Raw genomic sequence first — 11,478 nt, 5'->3', positions numbered from 1 at the left:
ATAGTCCCTGCCCTCAAGGAGCTCATAGTCTAATGGGGGAGATGGATGTACAAACAAGCTATATACAATTGGAGTTAATCAGGACCTTTGCCACTGGACTTCGAGGACTCTGGAAGAGAGTGGGAAGCTGATGACTTTGTGCAACTATACCTCACTTAAATCCAATTCATGTAGGAATCAAGACATCACCCGATGAAGTCTTTGGTCTTCTTTGAAAACAAAGGACAAATAACAACCACCACCACAACAACAATCAACAGAGGGAAGGCAGTAGAATTTGAAACAAGTATCTCTGATAAAGGTCTCATTTCTCAAGTGAGTCAAATTTATAAAAATACAAGTCATTTCTCAACTAATAAATGGCCAAAGGATAGGAACAGACATTTTTCAGACAAAGAAATCAAAGCTATTTATAATCATATGAAAAAATGCTCTAGATCATTATTGATCAGAGAAATTCAAATGAAAACAACTCTGAGGTTATCACCTCACACCTATTGGAGTGGCAAATATAACAAAAAAGGAAAAAAAATTGGATGTTGGAAGAGATGTAGGAAAGCTGGGACACTAATCCACTGTTGGTGAAGTTGTAAACTGATCCAACCATTCTGGAGAGCAATTTGGAATTGCCCAAAGGGCTATAAAACTGTACATACCCTTTGATTCAGCAATACCACTGCTAGGTTTATATCCTTGTCATGGGGCGCAGAGCACTCCAGAATTTCTCTGGGGCACACCGAGGAATCTTCTCCTTGAGAAACTAAACCAGAGGACAGATAACGCCTAGAGGAACCAAATCGGACTGAGCTAGCTTGGGATTCCTACCCTTCATTCTGGTCTCCCTTATCCTGGGGAGATAAGTTTGGGTGTGGCTTCGGCCTTTGTGTCCTGAAGAGGGATCCGTAGCCACCCCTCACCCAATTCCTCTAGTCACTACCAGTGGGGGATGGTCCTCCACTCCTCACCCAATTCCCCCAGCTACCACCAGTGGGGGATGGTCCACCTTCATTAAAGGAACTTTCCACAGGCAGATGGTCCACCCCCATCAGTCCTCTATAAAGTACCTTCCAGTCTCCTGTTCGAGGAGATTTGGTACCTCTGAGCCATGTGCTTTATGCCAAATCTCCCCATGAAAAGTCTAAGGATTTCTTTCATGGTTTCCCTCCCCCCACCCTTCCCTTCCCTTGCTCCTAAATAAACTATCACCTTGTTCTAACTACGTTTTGTGTGCAAGAGGGTGTAATTCTTTAAAGAGGAATTCCCAAGAACCCCAACCCCAACTCGTACCCCATTTTCCCACTATATCATCCTGAAGACATCCCTCTCCCGCAAAAAAAGAGAGAAAAAAACCTATTTGTATAAAAATGTGTATATATATATATATATATTTGGTGAGGCAATTGGGGTTAAGTGACTTGCCCAGGGCCACACAGCTACTAAGTGTCAAGTGTCTGAGGTCAGATTTGAACTCAGGTCCTCCTGAATCTAGGGTCAGTGCTCTATTCACTGTGCCACCTAGTTGCCCCTAAAAATATTTGTAACAGCTCTTTTTGTAGTGGCTAAGAATTGGAAATCGAAGGAATGCCCATCATTTGGGCAATGGCTGAACAAGCTGTGGTATGTGATAGTGATGGAATATTATCGTGCTGTAAGAAATGACAAGCAGGGGGCAGCTAGGTGGCACAGTGGATAGAGCACTGGCCCTGGATTCAGGAGTACCTGAGTTCAAATCTGACCTCAGACACTTAACACTTACTAGCTGTGTGACCCTGGGCAAGTCACTTAACCCCAATTGCCTCACAAACCAAAACCAAAACAAAACAACAAAAAAAGAAATGACAAGCAGGATGATTTCAGAAAGTCCTAGAAAGACTTGTATAAACTGATGTATAGTGAAGTGAGCAAAGGAGAATGTTGTGCATAGTGACAGCAATATTGTTTGATGAAGAACTGTGAATGACCACTATTCTCAGTAATACAAAGATCCAAGACAATCCCAAAGAACTAATGATGAAGCGTACTATTCACCTACAGAGAAAGAACCGATATTGATGGAACACAGACTGAAGTGTGCTACTTTTCACTTCATTTCTTTAATTTTTTCTTTTATTTGAGTTTTCTTGCACAAAATATCTAATATGGTAATGTTTTACATAATTTCACATGTATAACCTAAAAAAATATCCTTCCCTTCCTAAAAAGGGAGGGGGGGGGCATGAGGAAAGGTTTCCTGCAAAAAGTGGGATTTTGGCTGGGATTTGAAGGAAGCCAGGAAGGTGAGAAACAGAGAGAGAGAGAGAGAGAGAGAAGAGTGTAAGGTAAAAGAAGACTGGAAAGGTGGGGGACTGGGGCAGATTATGAAGGGCTCTGAGAGACCCCACCATACCTGCTCTGTTCTGCCATTGCCTTAGGAATTGGATCTTTCCTTCTTGGCTGTCCTCATCAAAATGAATCTGCCCATTCTCCCTATGGGATAGGGAACAGCAAATTAACCTGATAAATCCATGGTGGTGTACTGGTGGGTGCCAGTAGCTTAGTTTAACATCCCTGGGCAAATTGTCATTTTTATTAAAGCAGAATGTTTCCTGAGTGAGAATAGACACCATATTTTAGTGCCTGCTGGATTCATGTGTTTAATGTCACTCAATTAGCTAACATGTCAGAGGTCAACAAATTCAGTTATTTAATCATTAAATCTTTCATTCATTGGATAAGCATATTAAGTACTTACTATATGCAGAGCACTGTGCTAGGTACTGAAAGATCTAAAGTTGATTACTTTTTTTTTTTTTTTGCAGGGCAATGAGGGTTAAGTGACTCACCCAGGGTCACACAGCTAATAAGTGTAAAGTGCCTGAGGCTGGATTTGAACTCAGGTCCTTCTGAATTCAAGGCCAGTGCTTTTTCTACTTCACCACCTAGCTGCCCCCTGAGATCTAAAGTTTAGATAAGACACCGTGCTTACCCTCATGGAGTTTACACTTTTGGGGTAAGAGACCATGGCAGAGAAACCAAATAATGCCAATAAAAATTATATATATTAGGGGCAGCTAGGTGGCACAGTGGATAGAGCACCGGCTCTATAGTCAGGAGTACCTGAGTTCAAATCCGACCTAAGACACTTAACGCTAGCTGTGTGACCCTGGGCAAGTCACTTAACCCCAATTGCCTCACTAAAAAATATATATATATATGTATATGTATATATATATATATATATATTAGAAAAAAAGATGAGTTTTGCTAGTTGATTTGAATGAAATTGGGTTATTCATTCAATTAATTGACTGCTCTCCATATATATACCTATATTGTTTTCATGGTTCTTATCATGCCATTTTGCCTAAGTTCATGTAGGTCTTCTCATGGGTTTTTTTGTATTAAAGGTATTCATAATTTATCATCACACAGATAATATTTTATTACATTGGTATTTCAAAACTTATTTAGTTATTCTTCAATGGATGAGTATTTATCTTGTTTCCAATTCTTTTCTATTATTAAAGAAATCATAAATAAAAAGATACCATTACAGATAACCTTAAAACACTAATATTACATGAATGCACACAAGTTATAAAACAAAGTGCTGTGTGAGATCCCAGAGAGAGAGAGAGAGGAATGAACTTTGTCAATATTGACAATTATATTCTCAATGTAATAGTTGCTTTGTCTAACTTTCCCCAGTGGGGACCTTTAGCACATCAAAAGGTGTTTAAAAAACAACCATTAGTAAATAGCTTTAGGGACAAAATAATAAACAAATATATCACTGTCCCAGCTCTTTACAAAAGGAAATTTGATGTGCTAACAGCAACCAATGAAGACAATAGCTATCATAAATTAACAACAGTTGATTGAATCTAATAACCATTATTGGACAGTAGCTGGCAGATATTAGCAGTGACATGCCTGTTTAAGTGTTGATGCTTTTGGAAGGATTAGATCCTATCCCAGTAGCAAAAAAAAAAAAAAAAAAAAAAAAAAAAAAAGCAAGGAAGGTGGGGGGAGTGGAAGCACATTCACATCACAGATCAGGTGGTTGTTTCTAACTACTCTCTAACTACAATTCCCCTACCTTCTGTGATTCGGGCATGCTATGGGTTTGTCTGGTCCATACTGTCACCTGTATCTTAATTTAGAATTAAATCATTTCTTTTTTCTAAATTCTTGATCAAACAATTTCTAAATGGGATAGCCAAGGCTCCAACAGATCCCTGTGTAATTGTCTCAGATGTGTGAATTCTACTGTTTCCTCCATTGCCTATCATCCTATTAAGAGCAGATGCTGGGAAGGAAAACCCTGAAGCAGAAACACCTGACACCAACCTCCATGCATTGTCTTTCTCCTGATAAAGGGAAGGAAGAAAGGAGCGTAGATTCCTGTTTTACCCAACTTGACTGATGTTCAGAAATTTGTCCTGTCAGAGTCTTGTTGGGTTGTTTCAGGCTTCAGGTGACTGTCTCCTACCCCAGCAAAACAAAATAATGAGAAAAATGAATAGCCTACATTGGTAGAGTGATGTTTTAATTTTCAGAGTGCTTTGAGATATGAAGAAGCAAGTCATTTTGTGCCATTGATTTTTTTCTGGAGTCCTTTGAGAAATAATAGTAATAGGACATTATACCTATTATTAATCTCATATTACAGATAAGGAAACTTGGGCCCAAGGGGGAAAGAAGATAGGATTTATGTCCAGTCTTCTAGGATGCATGGCGATGTAATGGTGTATTTGGAGACCTAGGCTTTGAGCAGTGGCTTGGTGACTTACTACCCGTGTTATCAAGAGAAACTCTGTCCTCATATATACCAGAATGTTCAAACCAACACATTTTGTAGTAGCAAAGAACTGCAATAAGAGTGGGTACCCACTGAATAAACTGGCATATAAATGTAATGGGATACTATTTGCCATTCATTCGTTTCAGTCATTTCCTACTCTTTGTGCAAAGATACTGAAGTGGTTTGCCATTTCCTTCTCCAGCTCATTTGACCCATGAGGAAATGAGGCAAACAGGGTTAAGTGACTAGCTCAGGATCACACAGCTGCTAAGTGTCTGAGGCCTGATTTGAACTCAAGAAGAGGAGTCTTCCTGACTCTAGGCCCAGAACTCTATCTCCTGTGCCACCTAACTGCCCCCAATGGAATATTATTATACATTAAGAATTACTATGAGGAATTCAGGAAACATGAAGACTTACGTGAACTGATACAGAGTGAAGCAAGCACAACCAACAGGACAATCTCCACAAGGACTACAATAAGCAAGCGAAAAGGTAGCCAAGAAGGTAAGTCCCAATGGATGCATGACCTGGATATCCAAGCTCGTATCATAAACAAAGTCTAGGAGCAAGGAAGATCTATGGATAGGGGAAGCATTTGTGACCAAACAAGAAATAGGCACACACAAGTTAAAATGAACAACTTTAATGACATAAAACTAAAGAGGTTTGGGGTAGATTAGTCTAATGAGCAATTGGAATTTTGAGCCTCATCAGTTCTCCCCTCCCTCACACTCCATCTAAAATCTTCGGAGAATCTCTGGAGGGTCTCACTCCGGGCAAGATCTTAGATATAGCTGTGTCATCAGTCAATAAGTATTAGGTTCCTACTGTGTGTGTGAGTGATACAAAGGTTAAAAACACTGTAGAGGGGCAGCTAGGTGGCATAGTGGATAGAGTGCTGGGCCTGGAGTCAGGAAGACTTCTTTTCTTGAGTTCAAATCTGGCCTCAGACACTTACTAACTCTGTGACCCCGAGCAAGTCACTTGACCCTTTTTGCCTCAGTTTCCTTATCTGTCAAATAAGCTGGAGAAAAAAATGGCAAACCACTCCAGTATCTTTGCCAAGAAAACCCCCCTAAGGGGTCACGAAGAGTCAGATACAACTAAGAAACTACTAAACAACAAAAATTGTAGAATAATAAACTGAAAAAGATTGTCATTGTTTCTTGTTATGTACTTAATAAAAACCAAATATGTCCATTTTTATGTGCAAAGAACAGAAAAGGGATCCTAAATGAAACTTCACAGTACATGTATTGTTTCCTTTCATTCTCACAGAAGTCACGGGAGGCAGAGAGCAAAAACTTTATTATCCCCATTTCTCAGGTGGGGAAAGCAAGGTTCCTATTGTAATTTGACAAATATCAGTACATGGCTATTAGCTGGAACCCAGGTTTTCTCACCCACATGACTGTTGAAAAAAATAATGGCAAAAAGCCCTTCTTTTAAAAATCAGTATTCTGGGGGCAGCTAGGTGGCACAGTGGATAAAACACTGGCCCTGGAGTCAGGAGGACCTGAGTTCAAATCTGGCCTCAGACACTTGACACTTACTAGCTGTGTGACTCTTGGCAAGTCACTTAAATCCAATTGCCTCACAAACAAACAAAAAAATCAGTATTCTGCCAACACTGTCAGTATTCAAGAATTACAATATCAGTTTTGCCCAGAGGGCAGTGGAGAGGTGCAGACCCTAAGGCAAGAACATATCACAAACAATAAAAAAAAAAACCCTGGACCCAATAAACCAAGTCATCAAAGAAATGTGTCATGAAGGAAGAGAAACAGGGAAAGATTTACATGAACTGATGCAGAGTGAAATAAGTAGAGCCAAGAAAAGGGCATACCCAATGACTACCATAATATAAATGGAAAAACCACCATCACCACGCATAGAAAAAGAATGTTGAAAAACTATTAAGAACAAGCTTGACCCCAAAGAAGAGGTTTGAGAAGACAAATCCTCACCTTGCTCCATCCCCTAACTCTTCTGAGAGATGGGAGGACCACAGGTATAGCACACTCTGTGTGTGTGTGTGCTAAGTGCATAAAGCACCAGCCCTGGATTCAGGAGGACCTGACTTCAAATCCATCCTCAGACACTTGACACTTAACTAGCTGTGTGACCCTGGGCAAGTCATGTTAAGTGTTAATAAGGGTTAACCTCATTGCTCTGCAAAAAATAAAATAAAATAAAAATTAAATTATATATATACATATACACATATATGTTTATATACGAATATATTCAGATTTTTTTCAGATTATTAATTGGTTTAGCTACCCTTCCTTGTTTTAAAAAAGTATTTGTTACTTAGGCTCTCTGGAAGAACAAAAGATATTAAAAAATATTTTTAAATGTATCCACTGAGAAAAAACAATTTGAAACACAAACTCTTACTTCCAGCTCTGAAGACTATTTTTTGCAGGGCAGTGGGGGTTAAGTGACTTGCCCAGGGTCACACAGCTAATAAGTGCCAAGTATCTGAGGCTGGATTTGAACTCAGGTACTCCTGCATCCAGGACTGGTGCTTTATCCACTGCACCACCTAGCCGCCCCTTGAAGACTATTTCTAAAGAGGAACTGACAAAATAAGGTATGAAGCCTCCTAAAGAATGGCATTCTCTTGGCTAAAACCCAACAAGTTTGTTACAAAACCAGCCTTATCACCCTGAGGTCATGTTTTATCTATTGCCCATACAGAGTCCAAGGCCGAGAAAGACCTCAGAAGTCATCTAATTGCCCCTCACCCCACCACCACACACACCTCTGTGATGCCTAAGGAGACTGAGGCCCAGAGAGCTACTTGTTTAAAACCCCACAGCTAGCCATGGTGGAGCTGGGATCTAAACCCAAGGTTTTTCTCTTTTCACCTCACCCTGGCTGCATCTTAAATGAAAGTACAAGGAAATACACTTAAAACCCATTGAACAGAGTTGTACTGGGCGGTGGGGGGTGGGGGGGGAAGTGAAGGGTGGCGAGGAACAAAAGGATTCTAAGGTAAATCAAAATTAGTTCTGTTTCTGAAATTGAAACTCAGATCCTCAAGTCAAGCGACTTACTAGAGACTTGCCAACTGCCTCCCTTCTCCAGCCTGATTCCTTCCACCGCTTCTCCTAGAACATGAACTCAAGACCCTTCACTGTCTTGGGTGAAGTGGGAACTATCCACCTAGAGCTAATTTGTTGTTGTTATTTGTCCCTTCATTCTCAAAGAGGACTATGACATTAGGATGTGATGTCATGATTTGCAGTGAATTAGTGAGGGAGGACTGCAAAGTCATGAATCATCATTCTCTCCTCCAGAGCCATCTGGGTCCAGTGGCAAGATATACATCAAAGACAACTGAAGATGGACCTGGATTTTTTTTAAGGCAATTGGGGTTAAGTGACTTGCCCAGGGTCACACAGCTAATAAGTGTCTGAGTCTGGATTTGAATTCATGTCCTCCTGACTCCAAGGCCAGTGCTCTATCCCCCTAAACTGCCCCAGAAGCTAATTTAGAAGAAACTTAGAAGGTCTCCTCTGTTTGGGCAACAGAAGACCTGGCCCCTAGCCCTGTCTTTACCACTTATTGCTTGGGTGACTTTGGGCAATTCTCTTAGGGGCTTTTAAATTCCTTCCTAGCTTTGAATCTGTAAACCTACTCATAAAGGGACAGGACTAAGCATTTCTATAGCACCTCCAATGTGTCAGGCACTCCATCAGCTAAGAGCTGTTTTGCAAACCTTATCTCATTTGCATTCACAACAACCTCGTGAGGTAGTTGCTATTATTACTCCCATTTTGCAGATGGGAAAACTCAGGCAAACAGAGGGTAAGTAATATGCTCAGGGTCACATACTTTTGTAATAAGTGTCTGAGGCAAAATTTGAACTCAGGACTTCTAATTCCAGACTCAGGGCTCTATCCACTGTATCACCAGCTGCTTTTGAAGGTAGGCACACACCTGCATGCAGTACACTAAGTGATGCAAATTGTGTGGAATCTGTGGGTCATAAACTCTCAACCTTATCTGTCTACCAAGTCTTGTAGCCCAACACCCAGACCACATCTCCTCACTTGCTTCTTAAATTCTGTTGGATCCTGGTGGGGATTCTCACTATTTATCTTGATGCCCGTAGTCTTCCAATTTAGCATTAATCTCTTTGGCCGCAGACTCTGGCTTCAAGGGACCACTTTTATGTTTCTGGCCCTTCAGGGACAGTCTTTTGCTTTTCTTTGTAACCTGGCATAGTAGGGGCTTAAATAAATGCTTATAGACTGACCCACTGACCAGTAAGGAATTTGGGGGGCTATGGCCTTTCCTCATTCCACAGTTTGCAGCATAGAGAAACCTTAGCCCATAGTAGGTCTCCTTTCCTCCCCTTTCCCAAGGCAAGGTGGGTAGAAACAATGTATTCACCAGCTTGCTCAGATGCTATTGTGTCTAAAGGATTCCCTGACCAAAGAATCACACTCACCTGATATTCCTTTGGTGATTTCCTCACAACAAGCCCTAAGCTAGCTAGTAAAAAGGTTGTCAGTCCTAATTTACAGATAAATTATGGTTTAGAAAGATCGCCAGACTTGCCTAGAGGGTTAAAGGAAGGATAAGAGCTGAAGCTCAAAGTTGAATCTTTGGTGCCCACGATGTTTTTCCATGTTCCATACTTGCCTATTAGTCAATAAACACTTATTAATCACCTACTGTGTGCTGGGCCTTGTGGGATATAGAGAAAGGCCAAAGATACAAGTTACTAAGCAGCACCGGTACTTTCAGGAAGATGCTGACATAGCCAAATTTATCTTCTGGTGGCTCCTGAGCCCCCTAATTTCCTTCAAATTGGGGAATTCTCTCAATCTGACCATTTCTCTCCCCCTACCCTCATCTCTTCTCACCTGGGCTATTCTATTTGAGTAGCCTCCTGATTGGTCTCCCTGGATTTAGTCTCTCCAGAGCTCTAGAACGGATGTTTGTAAAACTCAGTTTGGACATCACTCCCCAGCTCAAGAAGCTTCCATGGCTCACCATTGATGTGCCATTCGAGAGTGTCATTGACAACTTTTATTAATAAAATGCTAGCATTATTAATAAAACGATCAACCACCCAGAAACCCATAGTTTGTCTTGAACCTTTTAAATGTCACAATTTTGTATTTATTTTGTCTATATCTTCTATTGACTAATCTGTGAACATGTTTAATTCCTTTCTCCCCCAGGAAGCTTCTTGAGAGCAGGGAAGGTCTCATACTTATCTTTGGATTCCCAGACCTCAGCACGGTAGCTGGCAAATGGGAAGTATTAATAAAGGCTTCTTAGTTGATTGATTGTGGTATCCCTTCACCCATTTTCAGGCTTGGTTAGGTCTTTCCCCAACTCTACCCCCTTCCTCTCTCAAAGTTTCTTTCATTAAAGGGCTTGGGCCTCAATTTCCTCATCTGTTAAAAAAAGAGGTCGAAGTGGATGATTTCGAAGGTGCTTCCCAGCACTGATATGTCAGGAAGCTATGATATTGGGGTATTTATTCCTTAAGAAAGAGGGCAAATCCCTGTAATTCCTCTCCTGAGGATTGAAGGGCTCTGTCTACAATGAGAAAAATCTTAACTGTTTGGATACAGTTGAAGAAGGTTGGGGGGTGGAGTATGGGTAGGGTACTTACTCTCCTTGGAAGACTTGTTATTCTAACTAAATAATAATAAATAAGAGCCTTTGTGAGTGTGTGAGTGTGTGTGTGTGTGTGTGTGTGTGTGTATGTGCGCATGTGTGCTTTCATTAGATTGTAAGCTCCTTGAGGTTAGGGACTGTCTTTTGCCTCTTTTTGTATTCCCAGCACTTAGCACAATGTCTTGTACATAGTAGGTGCTTAATAAATGTTGATTGCTTTCAGGTTTGTAAAGCACTTTAGGTATTATCTCATTTGACAATCACATCAACCCTGTGAGGTAGGTCTTGTTATTACCCTCATTTTACAAATGAAGAAACTGAGGCTGGGAGAAGGTAAAGGTCACACATTTATTAAATGTTTGAAGAGAGAACTTAGCAACTGATGTCCTGAAATTGTAGACTCATGTTCTTAAATTGATCTTTAAATCCAGATAGGACCTTCCCCACCTGTGGGGAGAGGGTAATTCACACTTTTCTGTATTTTTCTAGGGAGTGGGAAGGAGGGAGACTCTTTCCTCCCCTGGAAAACCTGCCAAGGGCTTTGGCATCCTAGGAATTTGTCCAGTCTGCTTTGTGGAAAGTTGTCCTGCTATGGAGAGCCAGGATAGAGCTGGCTGGGGCCCAAGAGGGGAGGGCCAATCAGAAAAGTTAGGCAGGACCAACTGTGAAATTCCCCTGCAAGACAGATGTTATGAGAACTATAAACTGCCCCCTCTTCTTCAATTGTTATATGGGAGGGTCATGCCAAATCAGAGGTTCTTAACCTGAGGTCCATGGGATTGGGGGTGGGGTGGAGATGTCTGTGGATATATAGACTTAGAAATAAATAGATAGCCAGATAGATGGGTTGACAGGCAGATAGGCAGCCACCAGTCTGTACATACATACACACACATACATACATATATACATACACACACAGACATATGGATAGAGATAAGTAGATAGGTAGACAGACAGAGAAATAGATAATTTTATAGACAGATGGACAGATAGATAGACAGACAGATAAATATACATACATACACACAGACAGACAGATAGAT

This window comes from Dromiciops gliroides, chromosome 5 (genome assembly GCF_019393635.1).
Source record: "Dromiciops gliroides isolate mDroGli1 chromosome 5, mDroGli1.pri, whole genome shotgun sequence".
NCBI classification, from domain to species: Eukaryota; Metazoa; Chordata; class Mammalia; order Microbiotheria; family Microbiotheriidae; genus Dromiciops; species Dromiciops gliroides.
The sequence above is the reverse complement of the archived record's forward strand: the minus strand, read 5'-3'. Positions refer to the sequence as shown.